The sequence below is a fragment of the Lutra lutra genome, chromosome 8, assembly GCF_902655055.1.
Source record: "Lutra lutra chromosome 8, mLutLut1.2, whole genome shotgun sequence".
In the NCBI taxonomy this organism is placed as follows: domain Eukaryota; kingdom Metazoa; phylum Chordata; class Mammalia; order Carnivora; family Mustelidae; genus Lutra; species Lutra lutra.
Genome location: NC_062285.1, coordinates 93,763,890 through 93,790,297, shown reverse-complemented (window position 1 = coordinate 93,790,297; position 26,408 = coordinate 93,763,890). Strand labels below are relative to the sequence as shown.

Sequence of the window (26,408 nt, the reverse complement as noted above, 5' to 3'; positions counted from 1 at the left end):
TGGGGGAAATCAGAGGAGGGGACAAACCATGAGAGACTGCAGGCTCTGAGAAACAAACTGAGGGTTTTGGAGGGGAAGGGAGGTGGGGGGTTGGGTGAGCCTGATGGTGGGTATTATGGAGGTCATGTATTGCATGGAGCACTGGGTGTGGTGCATAAACAATGAATTTTGGAACACGGAAAAGAAATAAAATAAAATAAAATGGAAAAAAAAAGAAATAATACCTATTCTCCTGAAGCTGTGTCAAAAAATAGAAACAGAAGGAAAACTTCTAGACTCTTTTTTTTTAAAGATTTTATTTATTTAGGGGCGCCTGGGTGGCTCGGTGGATTGAGGCCTCTGCCTTCGGCTCGGGTCGTGGTCCCAGGGTCCTGGGATCCAGCCCCGCATCCGGCTCTCTGCTCGGTGGGGAGCCTGCTTCCCCCTCTCTCTGTCTCTGCCTGCCTCTCTGCTGCTTGTGGTCTCTGTCTGTCAGATAAATAAATAAAATCTTAAAAAAAAGATTTTATTTATTTATTTGACAGACAGAGATCACAAGTAGTCAGAGAGGCAGGCAGAGAGACTCTTCACTGAGCAGAAAGCTTGATGTGGGGCTTGATCCCAGGACCCTGAGATGATGACCTGAGCTGAAGGCAGAGGCTTTAACCCACTAAGCCACCCAGGCACCCCCAGATTCTTTTTATGAAGCCAGAATTACCTTGATTCCCAAACCAGGCAAAGACACCATCAGAAAGGAGAATTTCAGACCAATATCCCTGATGAATATAGATACCAAGATTCTCAACAAGATCCTAGCTAATAGGATCCAACAGTACATTAAAAAGATTATCCACTATGACTGGGTGGGATTTATCTATGGGATGCAAGGCTGGTTCAACATTCGCAAATCAATCAATGTGATAGAACAAATCAATAAGAGAAGAGAGAAGAACCACATGGTCCTCCCAATTGATGCAGAAAAAGCATTTGACCAGCTACAGCACCTGTTCCTGATTAAAATGCTTCAAAGTATAGGAATAGAGGGAACATTCCTCAACTTCATAAAATCTATTTATGAAAAACCCACAGCGAATATCATCCTCAATGGGGAAAAGCTGACAGCCTTTCCTTTGAGATCAGGAACATGACAAGGATGTCCACTCTCACCACTGTTGTTCAACATAGTACTAGAAGTCCTAGCAACAGCAATCAGACAACAAAAAGAAATAAAAGGTATTCAAACTGGCAAATAAGAAGTCAAAATCTCTCTTTTCACACATGACATGATACTTTATATGGAAAACCCAAAAGACTCCACCCCCAAACTACTAGAACTCATATAGCAATTCAGTAATGTGTCAGGATACAAAATCAGTGTGCAGAAATCAGTTGCTTTCTTATACACAAACAATGAACATATAGAAAGGGAAATTAGGGAATCAATTCCATTTACTATAGCACCAAGAACCATAAGATACCTGGGAATAAACCTAATTGAAGAGGTAAAAGATCTGTACTTGAGGAACTACAGAACACTCAGAAAGAAACTGAAGAAGACACAAAAAGATGGAAGAAGAATAAACATTGTTAAAATGTCTATACCGCCTAGAGCAATCTATGCTCTCAATGCCATCCTGATCAAAATTCCACTGGTATTTTTCAAAGAGCTGGACTAAACAATCCTAAAATTTGTATGGAACCAGAAGAGACTCCAAATTGCTAAGGAAATGTTGAAAAAGAAAAACAAAACTGGGGGCATCACATTGCCTGATTTCAAGCTTAATATAAAGCTGTAATCACCAAAACAGCATGGTACTGGCACAAAAACAGACACCTAGACCAGTGGAACAGAGCAGAGAGCCCAGATATGGACCCTCAACTCTATGGTCAAATAATCTTCAACAGGGGCACCTGGGTGGCTCAGTGGGTTAAGCCGCTGCCTTCGGCTCGGGTCATGATCTCAGAGTCCTGGGATCGAGCCCCGCATCGGGCTCTCTGCTCGGCGGGGAGCCTGCTTCCTCCTCTCTCTCTGCCTGCCTCTCTGCCTACTTGTGATCTCTCTGTCAAATAAATAAATAAAATCTTTAAAAAAAATAATCTTCAACAAAGAAGGAAAAAATATACAGTGGAAAAGAGACAGTCTCTTCAATAAATGGTGCTGGGAAAATTGGACAGCTAGGTATAGAAGAATGAAATTCGACCATTCTCTTACACCATACACAAAGATAAACTCGAAATGGTTAAGAGACCTCAGCATGAGGCAGGAATCTATCAAAATCCTAGAGGAGAACATAGGCAGTAACCTCTTCAACACTGGCGGCAGCAAGTTCTTTGAAGACATGTCCCCAAAAGCAAAGGAAACAAAAGCAAAAATGAACTTTTGGGACTTCATCAAGATCAAAAGTTTCTGCACAGCAAAGGAAACCGTCAACAAAACAAAGAGGCAACCCAAGGAATGGGAGAAGATATTCACAAATGTCACTACTTCTGAGTTGTTACAGAGAATCAGTGAGATAGTTACGTGATGATGCCTACCACAGAGTTAGTATTGACCGCTGGTTCTCAGAGTGTGGCCACCAGATCAACATCATTGACATCATCTTGGAACTTGTCAGAAATACAAATTCCTGGTTTGCACCCCAGACCGATGAATCAGAAACTCTCAGGGTGGGACCAACCATCTGTATTTTAACCAATCCTTCTAGGTGATTCTGACATAATGAAGGTGGAGAACTACCAGCCTAGACCTTGATGTTCTTCTTTTCTTTTAAGAAAGGGGAACATTCTTTTCAAATAAAATAGATTCTTCCACAGTTTTCTTTAGTAAGCTTTCGTAGTGATGAATTGGTTCCAGCTAGTCTGAAGTTTCTTATATGTTGCCAAACTTGATTCTCCTACAGTTTAATCGTGTTCATTTTGAGTTGTCCTCATTGAAATAGTAAATTATCTGATCATCACTCTTCCTATATTTCTCCATCAATGTCAAGACCATTCGGCCATCTGTAAGTCTTTTTTCTTTTGGCTCGCTTAAAACTTTTTAAAATATGTCTACCAGTTTCTACACATGACTCAAAACAGATCGACTGCTGTTTTCTTGTGGCATTTTTGTATGTGAAAAATGCCACATTATAATCACTTCATACCTGAGAAAGTTCCCCTTGACTTTTATTTCCCATTCAAAATGGATATTCATTTCTCCAGTGCTTTTTGTCAAATAAGCATTGTATATTATGTATGAATACTTCAAGAAAACAAGGATTTTTAAATAAAATTCAGAATATTAATTAATCCCAATAGCCTACTATTATCTGAGAATTATCAATCGTACTATCAGAACCATTATTTTCTATAAGAACATATAAGTAATACTTGCTATCATGATCATTATTTGTATCAGCAAATTTTTTTAAAAAAGTGAATCCCGATGGGTTTAATAACTTGAAAGGTATTGGACTTGAGTGACAAATAATAAGTCATATAATGGACCACCGTTACTTAACCAGTTTGTAGATTAGTAGCTTTTTTTCTGGACTGAAAATGAGATCTTCTTCCCTTTCTGAATCTCATGGAGAGAAAAGGAAGAGACGGTTCCATGGGCGCATTTATAGAAGGCATTTTTTATAAAAGGGTAGAATGTTAATATAACCACAAAAAAGATGGCTTGGGGAACACTGGTTTGGGTATAGGGCAGCCTCTCTGGGAAGATCCTGCAAAGATGTTTATCTTATCCTTTGCTTATCCTTTCCTTCAATTTTGTCTGCTTCTCCTAAGCAGAATTTTCCAAAACCTACCAACTTCTGAGAACAAGTCAGAATTTGTCCTGGGCCTTCCTTCCTGAAATGCCTGTAGGATTCAGATCCTTATGAATGTACAGTCAGCTCATAATTTGGACACTGAGGTACAAATTCAAGTCTGATTTGAATTTAGGACTGACTTGCCTGGTTTTAGCAGTGTGTTGACCCAGGGACCGGGGGCCGTGTTTCCCTGCCTCCTTACAAATCCACTTACCAGTTCACTGCCAGACTGCCTTCCTTTGCTTAGTGGGTCGCTAGTTTGTTTTCACTTATTAACGTTAAGAATGCTTTTCAGATGAATTACTCATTTACACATTCAAATTAGAATTTTCATTTGCCAGTTTTATCACAGCTGGCATAATTAAGGATGTCAAGTTTTTAAAACTATATTGTGACAACATTTAAACTTGTTATGCTTTTGCCTGTGGATGTAATTAAGACAGTATGTTTGGTATCAGCTTATTCTTAAAAAGCAAAGTAAAAGCAGATGAGATGTATTTATAGATGTATCAGCCAATGAATGGTTGAAAGAGAAAAAGAAATTAATAGGGGAACATCAGCCAGAATGGAGGAGGGACCCATTGCGAAGTTCATTTCCAGACCAACTATTTAGTATTTATTCCAAAGACAGCTGTCTCTTGAATTATAGTAGGGAGAAAAAAAATGACATTGTTAGACAATTGGGGCTCACGTTAAGAAGCAGGCAAAGAGTAACAAACTTCAAATAAAATTCTGCAGTTGGAGTGGGGGTCCAGGTGCAATACTTTGGGTCAGAGCCCCACCTTGAGTCATGCTCTCCTACAAAGGTTGGGATGCAGGAAAATCTGGGCAAGAAGGAAAATCTCTAAGAGACGTAGGAGCTTTGGAACTTGGTTGTGGCCATTTGAAAGCTGTTTTGATTTGGAGCCAAAGACTCCATGGGGGAGGGGTGGAGTAGGGAAAAGGGCAGAAGACAAATTGTAGGCTAAAACGGCAACCCAAGGAGTTGTTTTCAGAACAGACAGAGAGGAAAAATGAATTGCAAAGCTTAAGGGATATAGATTAATTTCTCTGTTTTCTTATAAGCCTGCACTATACATTCCCTTGATTGTGAAATGACACACAAAAGTAGTCAGAGATTCTCAGGCATGTGTCTAACATCAGACATAGGTGAGGCACAACAAATCCGAGTGGTCTTGAGTACATAGAAAGAGGCAGAGTCGTGGGAGGAAATATGGTTGCTTTGGTGTTCTATTTTTAACCATCCATATTTCAGAAAGGAGAAGAAATGACTTGGACCTAATTAAAGTCCTGTGTTCTGCAGTGTGGATCTGGGGTGGTTGTGGGGGGAGGGCGAGCAGCAGGGGAAATGGCTTCACCAGTTCTCTTCCCAAAAGAGTCCAAAGGAATGCTCATTAAGGACTTCGAAGAAATTTCTTTGGCTGTTCACGGGTAAATAATCAAGCAGAGCTCTTCAGAAATTCAGATTAAAAAAAAACCGCTTTTCTAGACAGTTAAAATACACTAATAAAAAGTGACTTAATTCAGGAAAAAAGCTCTTGAGGGATTCATGAAGAAATACTTCTTTTGTTGTGAACACTTCTTTCTAGATCCTATTATAACTGCATTTCCTGTCCATAGTCTTGATTCTCCATATAGCCATACAATCTTTTTCCTCCTTCTTCACCTCAGTGGATTTTACGGATGCATTTTATTGATGTGTGTGACAGGAAGCTCTTTTAAAGAGCTTTTTAAAGAGTTTTAAAGGAAGAGAAGAAGATGGTACCGTCTCTACATAGAAAAGAAGGGAAGAAGGAAGGAAGAAGGAACTAAGGAAGGAAAGATGGAAGGAAAAAGATCAAGGCATAGCCAATCCAGTTGTTTCAGTCTTTTAATCAAACCACTTCTATTTCTGAATAATCTCTTCAGCTGCAACACCTCTGGAGAGATTGAGAGAAGGAGTTCACAGACTTTCGACCTTTGTTTTTGCCAAGTTAATTGTTCTGTTACATAGATAAGACCTAGATCTAAGTTTCTAAAAATTATAAATATATATATGCACACAGAAATGCATATATTTGGTATTGTACATTTAATTCCAAAGAACGCTCCCTGACTACCCCCATCACCTTGTAGTTTATACTAATGCCTCTCAAACCATGGTAGCAAAGGCCCAGTTTTTAAATTTCCAATCAGTCATGATTGATATTTTTGTAAAATATTACCACAACAAATTACAAGAAAAATTAAATTAAAAAATACCCAAATCATGCAGAAGGTAAACCTCTAATATTTAATATTAGATTTAACAGGCAAAAATTACCTGTCAAATTGCCGTAAAAATTTCTAAGTGCTTATTCTTAGTTTCTGTACTTAACTCAGTATAGTGTGTGATCGTCCCCTCTGAGGCCAGCACTACTCTTCAAATACCATTTGAACGGTGCCCGTGTAGATGGTCTCATGCTGACAAACAAAAGGAAAAGGATAATCGATTAAGTTCAGAGCCATTAAAGTGCTATTGAGATATAGACAGTGAGATAAATTCTGGTGTTGTTCAAATAATTTGATTTTGTGCTGTAATTATGTATTATTTTCTTTTGAAGGAAAATATATAATTGCTTGGGCACTGTTGACTTATAAAAATCACTGAAGTGTTCGCTTAAGTAAAATAAACTATGTATGCAGGGTATCTCTGGTATTTGGTTTCTGGGTCTTGCTTGTACTCCAAGACTGGAAGAATGAATCCATTTTAACACTGAAATCGTCTTTAGAATGAAACAATTTCTAAAATGTAAATAAGGGTATGGTATTCTGAAATACATATACAGCTAACTGACATGATATACACATTCACGTACGCCATGTTATTTTTTTCAATTGATCTTTCTTTACCCTACTGTAATGAATGAATATAGACCGTTGCCTAATCCACTGTTGACTGAAGTAGTATTAATTCCCATGCTGGGTTGAAATGGCCAGGAAGATGGTAGAGAGCTACAAAGATTCTAAAGTGAATTGTATGTTTTCCTTTTCAACTAGGAGGCATTTACCAATTCCCACTGGTCCCAGGTTGCCCTCACAAACTTTCCACACATAGGCTAATAGAATTTATGTCCAGAAAAGAAGTAAGTTAAAGAAATGCAACCTGGAGTCACAAAGACAGTCTCTTGTTATAAATTTATTATTTGTGAGGAAGAATTTCTTATTGAACAAAAAATGCAGAGCAGAACCATTGCTTATCATCCCCACATGAACCAAGTGCTGAAAGGGCTGTGGTGTTGTGGAAGTCATATTTATTGTTAGCGTATGTTTTATGTAGCTGTGGTTATCAGAAAGAACCTTCTGGGGAGGCTATCACTTACAGTACCCTATTGTTTGACCTCCAACTTTAGGATTCTGTTTCAATAGTTTTTATTACCATCACATCTTTTTTTTTCTTTGTAGATTTAACTTGAGATAAATGTCTCACTCAAGTAATGAGATTTTAAGAATTACTTAGTATTTGAACCATGTGAATTCAATGGTTTATTAGCTTGGGATCTTAAAAAATCACTAAGTAAATTTTGGATGGTGAGCATGAGACAAGTTCATATAAATATGTAATTTAAAAGTGGAACTAAAATCCAGTGAGTGGCAACCAACGGACATGAATTGGCTTTGTTGTGGCTGAGAGGAGGTGACTCTTTTAAGGTTGAATTAGAAGCAGAACAGAATGGCAGGACTGGGGGGAGAGTTTTTGCGGGTCTGGGTGCACCAAAGTGTAGGTGTGACGTCGGACTGTATTTTGGATGCCTCAGGCTGCTAAAACATCTGTTTTCCACTATTTAAGTTGTTTGCCTCCCATAGGGGACTCTTCCAGTGTTCCTGGGTGGCAGGACCCATCCAGAAATCTGAGGCATTCTGTGTTCTGAGAGGGATGCTTCCTGGACCAATTCTCTCTGTCTCTTGGTTGGATCTACTTTGGATCCCAGCATGTGATTTAATATTTTGTGCCCCTCTGTTTCAGCTCCCACCCTTGTGCTTGTGAAGATACAGCTCTAGCTGGTTGCTTTCTTGGTGGCAGTCATGACCCCATTTCCATGGTGATGACACTGGCTGCGTTGGTTTTAGGAACTGCTAGAAAAAAACCACTAACTAAGAGAAAGAGAAGGACCAGTGTTGATTAATTGGTAAGTGACGCTGGTTTTGTTGGCTTTATTTTTCTTTGCCCCCTTGGAAAATACAAATCTATAATGTGAATCCTTTGTGTATGTTAGAATAGTGGAAACTGGAAGGACAGTTGTGACTTCTGTTGCTTCATCTTCTATCTCCTCAGACCCAATATTAGCATGTTTTCAGAGGCTTGGGATCATGATTATGTACTCTGACCCTGGTCTGTTCCTCAAGTGGACCAACAAGGGGAGAATGGGGCCCATTATATGTCTCCATAACTTTCTTATAAGGTGCCAGGTAACATTGTTTTAGACCATTTTGAAGAAGATGGGAACATTCATTTTCCAAGGCCAGCAGGGATGGTTGCCATTAGCAGGCCTATGTCTGCACATAAGACCTTGCTCTGTCTCTCCTGTGAAGTTTCCAAAGGAAAGCTTTTCCATAATCAGAGGATAGTTGCTGAGGCAAGATTAAGGATTGGATAGTTATAATAATTATAATTAAGGATTGGATAGTTATAATCCATCTGTTCATAAAATATTTCTAGAACCTCTACTTTGTGATAGGCACTTTGACGGGGGCTGGGCAGTAGTACTTATTTGTTGCATTCTGAACTTTTTAAGCTATTTTTTTTGTTATTTTATTTTATTACCATCTGTAAGTCGACATTTAGGGAACTTGCTTAAAGAACTCAATAAATCTAGATCTAATGATTTACTACCTGTGTCCATCCATCCATCCATCCATCCATTCATCTGTCTGTCTGTCTCTGTTTCCTCTCTCTCATACTAACCACACACTCCTCATTCTAAATATTTATTGAGGTTGCAGTGTGGGGGACAATGTTATGACTATCCACTTGAGTGGATTTTAAATGATTATTTGCGAGGCCTCTTCTGTTCACGTCCAGATAAGCAGAAATATTTTCATCCAGACTTGTGTGAAGTAATGTTTCAAGGTGGGAAATAGTGGTTATTCATTTCAGAAGGGGTAATAAGTAACATATTGTGTTTTATTGCTGAGGTGTGTAAGAGATAAAATTATAGAAATCCAAAGAAGGAAATATCTTTATGGCAAGCTCTCCATGGAAACCTATCAAGCTATGAATTTGAAGAGTGCTAAGTGGCTTCCTGTAAAGCCACATCATTGGAAAGGTTTATCACTTAACAGTGTTAGCACATGGAAAGCTACAATTCTGTGGTAACTGCAGCCAATAGCTCCTAGCTTTTCTGGACAACACCACCAGTGTTTTCTTTGAGTGTGATACTTAATGTATTCTGTCTTAATTCTGAGGGTTTTTTTTCCTGCTTCCACATCTGAAACAATTCAATGCTGTCTCTATTTGAAGTCCCTCCTGGTTAGTGAGCTGGCTGTGGGTGATGTATCACGTACAGTGGTTTCTGTGATGTGGTTTGCTGACCATGGCAAGATGAATGAAGATCACAGTCACATTAAGTTGAGGACTATGGTCAGACTTAAGCCATCATCCTCGAGGTGTATGGCTGTTGATTTATCAGTGTCCTTATTTTTAAGAATGAAATCTTCTTGAGGTTGCCATACACTCTGTGGTTGTATGTCAAATGAAGTAAAATGTTATATTCTCTCATAACTTCATAAATAAGAATATCTTGCTTTGAGGATGGAATAAAATGATAAGCTCTATTTGGCATCTATATAGTAAAAAGGTCATGAAGAGATTAATGGTTCTTGGCAGCTGGTCAAATTTCTCTGATGTCCTCTTTTTTTTTTTAAACTGGAATACTGCATTTGTCACTCCCTGAGCAAGTTGCCCACACATTTATGCACATAAATTATGGTGCCTTATTACATCACTTCCAACCTATCTGGATAAAAGCATGATGGAATTTTTTTCCCTGTGTGCAATTTCCATTTTGGTGGCATTTCTGTTTCCTAATAAATTCCAGACAAAATATATACTCAAAGCCTGTTTTTTATGTATTTCAGCTTTCTGTGTTCAGCTACATTTTGTTTGGGACCTGTCCTGCAGGAATTTACTTAGATTTATGACTATTTGGAGAGTAATTTGCAGAAATGGGGATCTGGAGATTCATACAATCCCATTGTGTATTGTATCTTTCCTTTTTTTAACCCTATACTTCAATTTTTGGTAATTTGGATATGATACTTAATGTAGTGACTTAATTCAATTGTTTTCTTATAGTTTCAAATTTGAACTCTTTCTAAACTATTATCAGGAAGATGCAAAAAATTCCACAGTGAACTCTGACACAGATATAGAAGGAGGCTCCTCTATTGTTATGCTTTTCTTTCTCCAAAGACAGGCCAACTTATTAACTTCTACGACTTCATTGTCTTGAGATATAAAGGTACCCAAATGCCCTCAAGTGGTCTCAGCCTACACTCACGTTCCTGCTGCTTCTTTTCCTCATTTCTCCGCCCTCAAGCTGTAGAAATTGGCTTTTGGTGCTACCTAACCAATGTTTAAAGGACAGGTGTTTACATATATATTTTTTGGTTTTCTAATGTTTTAATATCAGCACCAACAAAAAATGTTTACTGGGAAAAAATATTCAAACAAATACCAACTTGATTAAAATCAGTTGAACAATAAACAAAAAAAGGAACACATTAAAAAATGAGCCCTGCAATCTGTTCAGGTAAAAAACATAAACTTACTATGTTCTTCATATTGAGAAGATAGTCATACAATTCTACTAGATTTACTGAGAAATCACTCTATCCTTTGCGAAGATATATGTAACTATATGGCTCAGTTATCCAGCTCATTGGGTTAGGGCCCTAGGTTCATGGGAATCTACAGAAAAATATGACACCATGATATTCCTGACAATGCTTTTGACTGTCAACCCCATATACTCTTTACTCACCTAGAATTGAGTTGACTGGTTGCATTGCTTTCTGGTGGAGATGCTCAGGGGCTTAGTCAGAGGCTGGCAGTGGATGGGGTTTGGAGATGGAATAAGAGTGCAAAAAGCCTTCAATGAACAGGAAATTATCTGAAAACTGTTTATGATGTATGCAACAAAGTCAATTCCAATATTAAATTTTCTATCCTAAGAAAAATCAGGAGACATATTATCTCACACTTATTAGAAAGGCTAGTATCAAAAAAGAGAAAACTAGCATTGGCAAGGATGGGGAGAGCAGAGAAGACTTGTGCACTGTAGGCAGGAATGAAAATTGGTGCAACCACTGTAGAAAACAGTATGGAGGGTCCTTAAAAAACTCAGAATGAAACTACCATAACATCCAGAAATTCCACTTCTGGGTATGTAACTTGAAGGAAATGAAATCACTAACTCAAAAAGGTATCTTCACCCCATGTTCATTGCAGCATCTTTATAAAAACTAACATGTGGAAACAGCATACGTGTCCATCATTGGATGAATGGATAAACAAAATGTGGTATATATATTCCATGGTATATTATTCAGCCATAAAAAATAAGGAAATCCTGCCACTTGTGACAACATGGGTGGATCTTGAGGGCATTATGCTTAGTGAAATAAGTCAGACAGGAAAAGATAGATATTGTGTGGAATCTTTAAAAATGTGGAATCTCAAAAATCCCTCAAGTTTATACAGAGAACAGATTGGTGATTGCCAGAGGTTAGGGATAGAAGGTGGGCAAAGTGGGTGAGGGGGTCAAAGGATACAAACTTCCACTTATAAGAAAAATAACTTCTGTGATGTAATATACAGCAAGATGACTGAAGTTAACAATATTGTATTTTATATTTGAAAGTTGCTAAGAGAGTATATCTTTAAATCTCTCATACACACACACACACACACAAACACACAAATTCATATCTATGGCATGGTGATGGCTATTAACTAAACCTCTCGGAGCAATCATTTTGTGATAAATACAGATTTCAAATCATTATGTTGTACAGCTAGAGTTAATATGTTGTATGTCAATTTTATCTCACTATAATTAAACAACAGCAACAACAAAATAAGCCAACAACATTAACAAAAAAAATATTTTCCCAATCCTCAGGATTATGTAATGGATGATTATTTGTAGGTAGGTTTTTAAAATGCAAAGCTCCGTCTCAATCTTTTTGTTGTTATTTAACTCAACGATCTCTATTGCATTAAAAAATACTTCACTCTCCGAAATAAATAAAGAACTTATACAACTCAACACCAAAAAAAAAAAAAACAAAACAAAACATAGAACCAAATAAAAAATGGGTAGAAGACATGAACAGACTTTTCTCCAAAGAAGACTTACAGATGACCAACAGACACAGGAAAAGCTGCTCCACGTCACTCATCGCCAAGGAAATGAAAATCCAAACCATATTGAGATATTGCCTCCCACCTGTCAGAATGGCTTAAAATCCAAAACACAAGAAACAACAAGTGTTAGAGAGGACGTGGAGAAAAGGGAATGCTCTTGCAGAGGGAATGCAGGTTGGTACAGCCACTCTGGAAAACAGTATGGAGCTCAAAAAGTTAAAAACAGAGTTACTGGTGGCACCTGGGTGGCTCAGTGGTTTAAGCCTCTGTCTTTGGCTTGGGTCATGATCTCAGGGTCCTGGAATCAAGTCCTGCATCGGGCTCTCTGCTCAGCAGGGAGCCTGCTTCCTTCTCTCTCTGCCTGCCTCTCTGCCTACTTGTGATCTCTCTGTCAAATAAATAAATAAAATATTAAAAATATAGTAGTGATCCGAAGGGGCACGTGCACCCGAATGTTTATAGCAGCAATGTCTACAATAGCCAAACTATGGAAAGAACCTAGATGTCCATCAACAGATGAATGGATAAAGAAGATGTGGTATATATACACAATGGAATACTATGCAGCCATCAAAAGAAATGAAATCTTGCCATTTGCGACGACGTGGATGGATCTAGAGGGTATCATGCTTAGCGAAATAAGTCAATCGGAGAAAGACAACTATCATATGATCTCCCTGATATGAGGAAGTGGAGATGCAACATGGGGGGCTAAGGGGGTAGGAGAAAAATAAATGAAATAAGATGGGATTGGGAAGGAGACAAACCATAAGTGACTCTTAATCTCACAAAACAAACTGAGGGTTGCTGGGGGGAGGGGGGATGGGAGAGGGGGGTGGGGTTATGGACATTGGGGAGGGTATGTGCTATGGTGAATGCTGTGAAGTGTGTAAACCTGGCGATTCACAGACCTGTACCCCTGGGGATAAAAATATATTATGTTTATAAAAAATAAAAAAATGAAAAAAAATAGAGTTACTATATGATCCAGTAATTCCATTATTGGATATTTACCCAAAGAATATGAAAACACTAACTGGAAAAAATATATGCATCCTTTTGCTTATTGAAGATTATTTACAATAGCCAAATTATGGTAGCAGCCCAAGTGTCCATCAGTAGATGAATGGATAAAGAAGATGTGGTATATATATAATGGAAAATTACTCAGCCATAAAAAGAATGAAATCTTACCATTTGCAATAGCACAGATGGAGCTAGAGAATGTTATGCTACATGAAATAAGATAAAGACAAATACCACATAATTTCATAAATATGTGGAATTTAAGAAAATAAAAACAAATGAACAAAGGAAAAAAGAGACAAACCAAAAAACAGGCTCTTAACTAGAGAGAAAAAAGTGGTGGTTACTAGAAGGGAGCGGGGGAATAGGTGAATTAGGTAAAGCAGATCAAGAGTACAACTTATCATGATGAGCCCCGAGTAATGTATAGAATTGCTAAATCACGGGGCGCCTGGGTGGCTCATTGGGTTAAGCCTCTGCCTTCAGCTCAGGTCATGATCTCAGGGCCCTGGGATTGAGCCCCACATCAGGCTCCCTACTCAGCAGGGAGCCTGCTTCCCCCTTTCTCTCTGCCTGCTGCTCTGCCTGCTTGTGATCTCTCTCTCTCTCTGTCAAATAAATAAATAAAATCTTTTAAAAAAAGAGAGAATTGCTGAATCACTATATTGTACAACAGGAACTAATATAACACTGTATGTTAACTGAATTAAAAATTTTAAAAATGGTTCACTCAATAAAGCTGGAGGAAAAAAGCAAAGCTGAAAGATAAAATTAAGTTAAAAATTAAAAATCTCAAAAAAAAGTTCACTTAAGAAGTTAAATTTTAGACCAAAGTTATAGTAGACAAACTCTGTGTCTTGCACAACTCGTGAAATGCATACTGTGAAATGCTGCTACTACATTTTGTGGCAACGTCTTCCCATCCTACCGAGGAAGAAACTCTGAGTTTTCTTAGTCCCAAAGATAAGAACATAGTGTTTTTGGCATGTGTACAGATTTGAGCACTATGCTTGGAGCCAAGCAGAATAAGGAAAGCTGAGTTACCAAAAGGAATTGTAAGATACTTTATAATGGACTACACAGAAGGGTTTTAGATTTTCTACTGTGTTAGAATTCATTCAATTAATTCCACAAATATTTACTGAGTGTCCACTACAAGTCAGCCATTGTTCTAGCCACCATAAGCTCATATGTTTTCAGATGATGAAAAACTTTTCCATAATCAGACAATAGTCATTGGGAGTTACTAGATTATGGAGATGATGGTTGTGATAACGATGGCTAGTGAGTTAAAAAATAGTCACTGAAGATCTATTTTATAACAAGCTCTCTGCCAGAAGCTGTGCAGTAAGTAGTAATTCTCACTGGATTTTGAAGTCTTTAAATTATTTTTCTTATTTTATTTGATTAACATTTACAAGTCAATATCTAGGGAACTTGGTCAAAGAACTCATTAGAGGGGTGCCTGGGTGGCTCAGTCAGTTGTGTCTGACTCTTGATTTCGCTTAGGTCATGATCTCAGGGTGGTGAGATCAAGCCCCAAGTTGGGATACATGCATGGAGCCTGCTTAAGATTCTCTCTCTCTCCCTCTGCCCAGCCCCCCCAAATAAAAAGAGAACTCAATAGAACTTCCCCAATGGGCACAATCTTGATATGACTGATGATCTTGTCTCTCTCTCTGCCCCCTTCTCTGGCTTTCTCTCTCTCTCCCCCTCTGTCTCTCTGTCTCTTTCTGTCTCTCTCCTCTTTCTCATGCCCACATACTCCCCATTCTATCCCCATTTGGCAGAATACAAAACAGCTCACCATCCCTACCCTCCTGGAGCTTACATAACAATGTGAAGATAGACAATACATCAACATAAATATGTCAGTTATCAATTACATAGGCAAGTGATAAGTCTCTAAGGAAAAATAAAGCCAGGAAATGCAGCAAACCATGGGGGAGGGGACATTTTTATAACTTTAAATAAAGGTGGTCAAAAGGTCTCACTGTGAAGGGACATTTGAGCAAAACCCTACAGGAGGAGGGGGAGAGAACCATGTGGATATTTGGAGAGGAGAATTTCAAGCAAAAAGGAACAAGGATGATAGCCACATGCCTAGGATGGAATGGGAGAAGGGAGGCCAGCAGGAGATGAGCGAGAGGGGAAAGTGAGGTGAGCAGTTGGTGAGTATCCATGCAGCAGTGTGGTCAGGCTGCCACAACATGATAGCAGAGGCTGGGGGCTAAAATTACAGAAAGTGGTTTTCTCACAGTTCTGGAGGCTAGACTTCCAAGGTCAAGGTGCTATCAGGGTTGGTTTCTGGTGAGACCTCTCTTCCTGGTTTGCAGATGATGGCCTTCTCACTATAACTTCACATAGCCTTTCCTCTATTCATGCTTGGGGGTGAGGAGTAGGGGAGAGAGAGACAGGGAGGGAGAAAGGAAGAGGGAGAGATCTGGTGTCTTTGTCTCTTTTTATAAGGACAATAGTCCTATTGGATCCAGGCTCCCTCATCTTAACCTCATTTAACCGTAATTATCTCTTTAAAGGCCCTATTCCTAATACAGCCACCTTGATGGTTAAAGATTCAATATATGAGTTTGGGGTGGGGGGCACCGTTCAGTCCATAACCATCTACTATTGCAGAAAGTTGTAAGTCAGAGATGGGTGAGCAGTGGAGAGACAAGCTGAGAGTTTCTGAAAAAAATCACCTTGTTGTTGAGAAGCTGGGAGAGCAGTCAGGAGGCTGCTACAATAAAGTGGGGAAAGAGGATGATAACGGTGAGCCCCAGAGAGGGTAGGATCTGCTGTGTGCATAAATTTGGGAATAATCTGGATATGACATTTGTCATGCCATTGAGCTCTTCTGTGAACATCCCATTTCCTTTGTGTATCAATCTCTCTGGTATAAGACACTGCTATGTCATAATCTCTTGTCAAATGTGTAGGGAATTCTATATTTTATATATTACATATATAATATCTATAACATAATATAAAATATATTCTATATTAATACAAATTAATGTTAATAATAGTCAAATATCAAAGATTGTTAACAAAAGTTTGAAATTCAGAATGAAATGTTTTGCCTTTTTCTTAGTAGGATGGCACTTCCACTCACTTGCAATTTTGTAAGTTGTCTTGGGTAGAAAAGAAAACCAGGTTAAGGAAAACGTAACTGGGGAAGTCTATAGGAGTGTGTTTGGGTTGAAAAATCTGCTTTCCTCCAATCTGTACTTGGCTGACTTTTCTTGGCATACAGCTTTCACCCCAAAAGTCTCTTCCTCTAAGAGGCCTTCCATGACTATTCAATCAAAGGTATTCCGTGCAGTTGCTTTCCACTGGGTATGTTGCTTTCATTTCCACATTGCACTTTCACTCCTTGATATTTTCTTAGTTGGTTGTTCATTGTTTACTGTCTGTCTATCCCTCCTAAAATGTGTGCTCCAGGAGAACAAGGTCTTTGTCTTGTTTGCCACATATTCCCAGCATCTAGGACAGCACCTACCGCATAGTAAGCACTCAATAAATATTTGTCAAGTGAAGGAAAGGATAAAAAGAGAAAGCAAGGAGACCCTGTAATGTAGCTCACCAAGACTTGCTGTGTAAAGGGAAAGAAATCCCTTCTGCATAGTACAATGTTGAGGTTGACAGGGGACCACACAGTAGACAGAGGGCTGGGCAGATTTCAGGGCTAGAAGCTTTGTATTTTTGAAGGTTTATGTGCAGACCTGGGAGTCAAGAGATTGGGGGTTCACATCTGCTCTATCTCCAACTCCCTCTGTGACTATGGTACAAATCATTAACTTCCGCAAGCATTAGCTTCTCCATTTGTGTGGTGTTACTGGCTAGTTTAAACATTTAGAAACCTTCATTGGCATAGGTAACTCTATTTATACTGTTGCTTTCAGGAGATTGAGTGCTTTGTGGAATGGAGCCCTGTTTTCTTTTTGGCTTCTGAACTGCACTGCCTTGGCAGGCAAGGTGATTCATTGCCTTGAATTCCTCTCCTCTATTTCCCAGTTTCTCCTAGATCGTGTCCTAATCCAGTAAAGTAAATAATCCAGTAAAGCTTTACTGGATTATTAAGATATAAACTGATATATTAAGATATCACCTTAAGATATGCCTTGGGTTGTCATTCTCTGCCTTTATTCCTCTTTCTTTGCCCACTCTGGCTAGATGAATCCTCCAACTTTCTACCACCCAGAGATGCAGGTCTGGCTCAGCACCAGAACAAGGACATAGCTTTTACTCATCTCCAGGAGACAGAGTACAGAAATTAAATCTTGTGCTCAGATCCAAAAGACCATACCTGCATCTCCCATTTATTCTTCCCTGCCAACCAGACATACAGTGCAGGAGGAGGCCTTGGTTCTATAAACAGCCATTGGGTGACTTCCTTCTTGACTTCACTGCATTCTCAGCTCTGAAGAATCAAGCTTCTCTCTAGGTTTGGCTCTGGCTTCTATCCTCTGGCTATCCCTGACCCTGAACCAGGAGATGCTGCTTGGTAGTAAAGGGCATAGCTTTGGATTCTATCAGACTTGGGTTAAATGCAGCAACACTACTAATTCTGTGAGCTTGTGCAAGTTACTCAGTCTCCCTGGGACTCAATTTCTTCATCTGTAAAATAAAGCTGAGGAGGAGTGGTAAGAATTAAGTGATAGGATATGAGCCAAGAATTGAGTGTAGTGCGTGGCATGCATGCAAATCTGGTCGTTGCTATTCTCAATGACTGGTACCCTCTTCACCAAGTCTAGGAAATTCACCTGATCATGTTACGTTTACTCTTCTTCCTTAGCTCCAAGGGTTGTTATTGAGAGTTTAAAATTTGGCATTTAGAAAAGTTAATCTCCACCTTTTTCAGATATCTAATTTGTACAATTAAATAAATGATTTTCACCACCAGTATGACCTGCTCATCATTTTGTCTCTGATGGCTAGGGTTGCTGGTGCTCAGAAATGTCTCACTTCACCTTTTTTTTTTTTTCCAGTTCACCTTTTAAATAATGATCTTATAAAAAAACAAGTGCTCTAACACTATGTCTACACAAACAGAACCAGACAGAAGTTCATGTAATTTCTGGGAGAATAGGAACCTAGACATATCTAATGTAGATGAATCAAATTAGATTGTAACATGTTAATACTTGATGGACTACTTAACTTTTCTTCAAATGTTTAGTATGAGCAATATTTTTTTAAAAATAGTTTTATTCTGAAACTTACCTAATCTCATCTTTTCCATGCAATGGATGGTGTACTGGCTTCACACACGCCCAGACTGATGAACTAATTGCTTGGTGTCATGGGTGGAATTTGTTTCCTCTAAAAAAAAAATCTCAGTAGGGACATTTAGTATACATTTGCCAACATATCAAGTGGTATAGCAGGTTTTCCTGAGTGGCATGTGATGTTACTTTCTGGCTTGAAGTTCTAACTTATCCTATAGGATAGAGCAGTGAAGTGGGGACCAAATCTGTTGGTGTTAAGACGTCTCAGTAGTAGAAGAAAGAGAAAGAAAGAGGGAAAGAGGGAAAGAAAGAAAGAAAGAACGAACAAAGGAAGCATTGTAAGAAATATTTATAAGTCAAATGTTACAGAGAAAAACTCCAAACCAAAACCTATTTCAAAAAATGTTGGAGGAAATGGTATCTCTTTTTATGTGCTTAAGAAAACAGTTAAAAAGAACTTCACAGCATTGGGTCTATTAAGTACATTTATTCCAGTGATTTCCCAGATATTTCCAAGTTCCATTTAAAACAGAAGTCTCCTATCAAGCAATCCTTTGAAATTATTTACCCTTTTATGGTTGTAAAGTATGGAAACATAATACTTTTAATGGAAACTCTAATAAACGGCATATGCTACAAAGTGTCTACTGATGTGCTTTATAGGTTAGTATTCTTACGTCACATGAACTTGCCAGTCTTTACTGCCGATCCCAGTAAATGCCCCAGTGATGGGGATGAGGATAGAGGGAAGGGCAAGGCCATGCAAGAAGGGCATGGATCGCTCATCTCACCAGAAAGGTACAGCCGCCAGAGTCCTGACAGAAAGCAAATTCCACCAACAGGCAGAAACAGAATTATCTGGATTAAGGCCTTGGTTTTGCCAGATGGTTGGTGACTTGGTGGTCACCATAACTTGAAAAATGTTTTTTCTTGTATTCAGTATGAAGGAATGTTCTGTATCGACTTGGTTGTGAATCTCCAGAATAAAATAGTATGTAATATTTTTAGCACATATTTAACTGGCAACAGAAAAATTAAAACCACGTGACTTATAATGTGAAAAAGGTATTCTGGTTAAAATCAACTCCCAATCAGGAAAATTTAATGTGCTTCACCAAATGCATATTTTCATACAAAGTAAATATATTTTAAAGTTATATATCCCTAATTTTATGATGAAATAGTATTAGCAGATCACAGATGGATTCCTTTCTGCCTTCCTCCTGCCCCCCCCACCCCCGAAACACACACCCCAGCAAATTACTTTTCATTGAAGTGTTTTCAAAGTATTCTCATTTGTGTATGCTTCAAATTAACAATTCGGGCATTCTACATTAAAGAGCAATTGATTTATTGACATTTGATGGATTCATACTTGTGTTCCTTGGTTTTGAAATCTTGTTAAAATGTTGTTAGTAATCTGTGGATATACATTTTAAACAACTGTCATTAAATTTAGAATAACTGTCATAAAATAAGGAGAATTAAATTTAATAGAGTAGTTGCTATGTATTTAAATGCCAGTGGATGATTAGAAGCAGATTTATTGAGGGTTTAATCATGGCTGGATAGATTCATGTCTTTCCAGCAAATATATTCATTTTAGTTCTTTTGTTTTATTTTCCTTTTTTACAGTGAGTGGTTTGTAGGCATGTAAATTGGTACCATATCAAAAGCTAAAGCCTCAAATAATTAGTATTCAAAATATAGAATCCATTATACTGCTCAAGATAACTCAAGACTGTATATTAATTCTTGGTGAGCCTGGAAAAGTCTTTGCTGAAAGACACAGAGAAGCCCAGAGAAGAGTGGCTGTTAAGAATAAGGAAGAAAACCACCTGATTGTGTTCATATTTGCCACTTGGTAAATCAGTTGTCTAACCAGTTTAAAAATGCCTTTGATACTATGGGTAAGATATCCAAGACTGATACTTTTAGCAGTGTTGCTCAAAAATGTCAGTTTGATATACTTAGACTATCATGTTTTAGTTCCCTTTTATTTTGAAAGAACAAGACATATCTTCCAAACTATCTGGAGAGCTTGGTTTCTTTTCCCCAGGCTTCAGGCCACCCTATCCCAAGTTTGAAGCATTTTGTTAGATGTCTTTGATCTTCTGTTTGACTTCTGCTTCGTGGAAAAATGCTCATAAACCTTTAGAGGATGGCTTTCTGTACTTTTAGATTTATTCAGGAATTATAAACAGTGGACAGATCTATAGCAAAACGATTTTAAGAGCACTTAGGACTCACATGCTAATTTATTTGCTCACCACCAGAAAGGCTTGTTTGGTAAAAAGAAGCTTAAAAAGTTCAACTTTGCTTAGTGGAAAAAACTCCACTTTTAAGTGGCTAAGAGTATTGCATTTCTGGTTTTTTCTTTTTTTAAATATTAAGATCTCTAAAGCAACAATCTTTTTAAAGATGTTATGCACAAGGATTGGCATGACATTTGAAATGGCTTCAAGAGTCCTGTTACTCTTGACATGCTGGTAAACACTTCACAGATGTGCTTTTCCACTGCAGCCATGTCAAGACAGAATACAAAATCTGCGACTACAGACAAGTCCTCGCATGTCTTACTGCAAGGGCAAGAGTGGGCTAGAAGACGTCAGGGTGAGAACCTCCTATTTGCTCTAATCCATCATTACTCCAACCTAATTGTAGCTTTTCCATAAATTAGGGGATCAACCTTTTGAGCTCTACATTCTTAGATGTTGGATAACAATTGTGGATTCAGATCAAAGAAACAAACAAAATTAGAAATCTTTGCCATTTGGCATTTTGCAATTTTAAAAATATCTTTCAGTATGAAATGTGAAAAGGGATTAAAGATCATTTATGCTATTGCTTTTTGGAAATGGAGTCTTGAGCTCTATAGTAGTTGCAAACTGATGTCTCCTATGCTGATCAGTACTGATGAGGGATTTTACTTGGAAAATCACTTAATGTCATGTTAAAATATAGATTTCAGCTTCTATTGAAAAATCCATTCTGGCAACACTAGCATTTTCTCCAGCAACACCAACTAGAAATAGTAGTGGCTACACATTTTTAAAGACAGTTTCATTTTTTAAATAATATTTTCTACTCTTCAGCCATGACACTGGGCTTCCTGACTCATTTACCCGTGGCCTTCAGTTGGCAGTTGCGTCTGTGACTCCTGTAGAAAGATTACTCTGCAATACTAACGGTGTTACTTGTGTATCCATATGAGAGGCGGTCTGCAAAATTTAAGTTCTGTTTTGATTAGATACCCATTATGCAGAACTGAATTCTTTTCTTTAGCTGGACATTATGTTGATGCAGAAGTTGTTTGGGAAATCACAAACCATTCTCTCAATAGAGCTAATTCAGTGGCCTTGGTCCTTGCTGGCTGAGCTTCAGTGGGGTAAGGAGCTCTACTCTGGGTTCAGTGCAAGAAGAATCTCTTGCTATGTGGGTGGCATGTAATATACAAATCCCCAGTAGAATAGCTCCAGGAGGACAGAGATTTTGTTTTCCTTGTTGTCAAAATCTGTGTACCTAGAAGAGTGTTTGGTGTATGGCAGGTGCTCAGTAAATATTTCCTGAATGAACTAGATGGATTATTTACGAAATGCGCAAGCTTCAATTTAAATAAGAGGTATTTTTTTTTAAAAAATAATGATTATTGTTATTACTGTTCACTGAATGCCTTCCATGTGTTAGGTACTTTACAAACTCCATTTTATTTATTTCTCACAGGAATTCCATGGGATAGTTTACCCATCATATATAGGGACACTGAGATTCAGAGATTTTTTTAATTGTCTGAAGTCATATACCTAGAAACAGCAATGATTTTTTACTCAAGTGTGCTTGACTCCAAACAATATGTTCTTACTGCTACTCTGTGTTTCCTTTTAAACATAAAACCATATTTTGAAATATTAAACAAAGTGATGACGAAAGAGTTCCATCAAAAAGAACCAAAACATCTGACAAATTGCTGACATTGTCTATTTAGTCAACTTGCTTGGCTTTTTATTCCACAAAATCAGCCATTTGGCTGTTTTCTGGACCTTGCAGTGTTGCTGGGTGAACTGAGCATGCAAGAGTTAATCTGGGAACCTGGATCAGAAAGATTACAAGACTGCCCACATTGAATTGGTTATTCAACCTCAGACTCTCCTCTCACCAGGCAATTGGCTTCTCTGACCCCATTGTTTTTCAGCTGGAGAGTCTAAAGGGTTGCATTTTTCCAGGGTGTCCCCTTTACCTCTGGTTTGTCCCACCATAGCATAAAAGGTTGGTCAAACTTCCAAAACTTTTGGCCTTTCTTGCTACCTATTGATTGTGTTTATTTTGTCCCAGGTCTCCATCTTTCAACGTCTACCTTGTCTGGTAATCTTGCTCCAACTCTTGATTTCTCCCCTAGAATGGAAGTTTTGGGTTATGTATTTTTGACCTTGAACAGTGGCCAGATCCAGTTAATCCAAACGTAAGAGTTTAGCACACAAGACTCAAGGCACTTGACTTTAGTTGGACTGATCTGAACTGGTCAATGTAGCTTGAACCTGAGAAAGTTGTTTAACTTCTGTGTCTCATGATTACATTTTCTTCTCTTCTTTGTGGAGTTGTGGGAACAGTTTTAATAATGCTTATAAAGTTGTTAATTAAAAATGTCCATGAATTCAAGTTAGTATATTAATAACATTTTGAACCAAGTTTCTGTTAATTTATATCTAAAAATAATTATGTAGGTATAACACAGGAATTGTCTTTACATACAAAAATCAAGTAAGTGTGAAACCCAGAATGGAGAATCAAAATTGAAGCAAATGTAGAAAATGATGACCATTAAAGTTAAATAATTGAACAACTTCTGGAAGTAGGATCCATATTTTTTAGATAACACTTTTATCTGTATCTCTTTCCATATTTTTTTCATTAAAAAAGTAGTGTAGGGGTGCTTGGATGGCTCAGTGAGTTAAGCCTCTGCCTTTGGCTCAGGTCATGGTCTCAGGGTCCTGAATCGAGCCCCTCATTGGGCTCTCTGCTCAGCAGGGAGCCTGCTCCCAACCCCTCTCTCTGCCTGCCTCTCTGCCAACTTGTGATCTCTCTCTCTGTCAAATAAATAAATAAAAATCTTTAAAAGATATATAAAAAAATAGAAAAGTAGTGTAGTTTAGATACAATAAAATTTACCCTTTTTCATATAAATTTTTATAAGATGTCAAATGCAGTCACATAACTACTGCTATATTAAAAATATAGTATACTTCCTCACACCAAAATATTTTCTGTTCCTCTTTGTAGTCAAATTCTACCCTTGACCCCAATCTCTGACAATTAATGATAACCAATATGGAAAATTTGGATTCCCTAACCATTTGTGGTATTTTCTGGCCCTCTTCATGCTTCTCTGTGGGAATTAGAGTTACCAACATAAGACAATACTGATATTCTGGTGATTGCTATTGCCCTAAGTAATAACAGCCTTTTCCATGACTCAGAAATCTCATGCTGTTTGCCAGCATCTATGAAACCAGGGCAGTTTACCTTGTTTATTTGCAAATAAGGTAAAATTTCAGACCATTTATATGATTCTTGACTAATTTATTCCTTCCCAATCTAAATACATCTTATTTCTTTTCCTTGCCTTATTTCATTGGCTAGGAATTCTAGTATGATGTTGTAAAGAAGTTGTAGGAGGAACATCTTCGACTTGTTTCCAATCTTGGGTGTGGGGGTGGGGAGGGACATCCAGTTTCTCACCATTAAATATGATATAAGGTATTAAATTTTGATAGATGCTCTGTGTCAGTTTTAGATGTTCCCTTTTATTCCAGTTTGCTCAGTTTCTGCTAAAGATTTTTTTCATCTTTGTTCAAGATGGATATTGGCTTGTTCTTTTCTTATAACATCTTTGTTCCATTTCAGCATCAGAGTAACACTGGCATCATTAAATGAATTGAGAATTTCACCCATTGTTTCTATATACAAACTCTGGGAGAGTTTGTACAAGGTTGTTGTTGTTATTTCTTTCTTAGACGTTTGGTAGAACTTGCCATGAAGTCATCTGGCCTGGAATTTTCTTTTTTTAAAAGGTTTTTAATTAGAAATTCAATACTTTTAAAAGATATAGGACTAGTCAGGTTATTTATTTCTTCTTGAAGGAGCTTTTTTAGGGAGCTTAAGGTCACTGATTGATAGTTCCAACATCTTTGTCATATTTGAATGATTTTGTTGATTATCTCTTAATAATGTTTTATTTTTGTTTGCTGCTTTGTGTGTCTTGCAATTTTTGGTTGAAAGCTGTACATCTTATGTAGAACAGTACAGAGTTAGGTAAGTAATATTCATGCCTGATAACGGGCATGACTTTTATTTTTGCTAGGCCTTTCGTGTGTGAGACTATCAACCCAGACAGTAGGACTGGGTTTGGGTTATTTTCTTGTTATGTTTATAATCACTATACCACAAGCTTCAGCTTCTAGCATTGTCTTGTGTTTAGGATAGGGAGTGGCTTGCCAGAAGGTTTTTCTCAATGTCTGCTTCACTCTAAGACTTAGGTCTTCCTTTTATGCTTTTGCCTCAGAAAGGAGTCTTTCCATACTTTTGAAGGTCACTGTTACTTGTTTCTGGAGTTTGCAACCTGATGTTGGGAGTGGCATGGAGGTGACTTTTGTTGTTCTGCTTCAATCCCAGTTTTAGATGAGTGCTCCACCCCTGTGCCTTGGAGTTAGGGCCTTCTCAGTGATTCTCCTCATCTGGAAGTTGGCAATCCCTAATGTATTCTTGCCCTTCCCCAGAGGGTTTTTCTGTTCCTTTTCTCACCTGCAATATGTCTTCACCTATACCTTGAGGGTAACAGGGTGTAGTGCCCTTCTTCCAGTGGGATAAGGCTGTAGGAGACAGGAGAGAAGGATACGGGCAAATCTTCATGCCTTCACCTCAGGGGTTGCTCTTTCCTTCTCCAAGGCTGTACCACAAGGGATATTTCTGCAGACTCATTCTGTTTTTGGTTTTCCCATGCACACTCAGTGAGGTCTGTGAAAAGGGTCTGCAAATGGGTGGGAATTCCTCTCTATCTGTGGATCTCAGAAGTTTTCTGCTTTCATTTTACACTCTATACCCTATCCTCTCACAATGGACCATTCTGCATTCATTAACAATTGTAGTCAGTTTTGTTTGTTTGTTTTCTGAACCTGGCTGAGTAGGAGGTTCAATCGTATTGCCTACATTTGCCACAACAAAGACCAAAAGGTTTGGCACAAGATGCTCACTATCCAGGACATTGAGACTGTTGGTCAAACTGTATGTGTTTCTGGCCAAACGAACTAACTCCAATTTAAACCATGTTGTTGATTGAAGTTGTGTTAAAGAGGTCATTCATGAGTCATACCAACCAGCTGCCTCTGTTCCTCTCCTGGATGATCCAGAAAATGAAGCTTCCTGGCCAGAAAGACAGAACAGTGGTGGTTTTAGGGACTGTAACCAATGTGTGTGGTAGGAGGTGCCCAAACTGAAGATGTGTGCACTGTGTGTGAACAGTCATGACTGTAGCCACATCCGCAAAGCTGGGGGCAAGATCTTTATATTTGACCAGTTGGCTGGACTCTCCCAAGGGCTGTGGCACTGTCTTACTCTCTGGTCCATGAAAGTGCCCACTTTAGGTATAGGGGTATATTGGCAAGGCCCTAGGGACCCCGCACAGCCACACCAAACCCTCTGTGCAATCCAAGAGCTGGAAGCTGGAGCAGGCCAGATGCAGCAAGGCCAGCATCAGCTACAAAAAGTAACCCCATATCCTGCCTTGTTATTAAAAAGATTCTGGTGCTGAAAAAAAATTTTTTTTAGCCAATTTTCTTCCTTTCTTTTTCTTTTTCTCTTTCTCTTCTTCCTTTCTTTCTTTCTTTCTTTCTTTCTTTCTTTCTTTCTTTCTTTCTTTCTTTCCTTCTTTTACCAGCTTGTATAGCATCTGGTGTTTTGCTGTAGCTAAGCAAGTGCTCTCCTTGGAGGCATCTTTGTTTG

The 26,408-nt window shown here is 38.3% G+C and overlaps 1 pseudogene; it reads left to right on the top strand.

Annotated features, from left to right (window-relative positions):
* The first annotated feature begins 19,095 nt into the window (after positions 1-19,095).
* On the top strand, positions 19,096-26,176 carry LOC125106974 (ribosomal protein L18-like; annotated as a pseudogene).
* Positions 26,177-26,408: the final 232 nt, after the last annotated feature.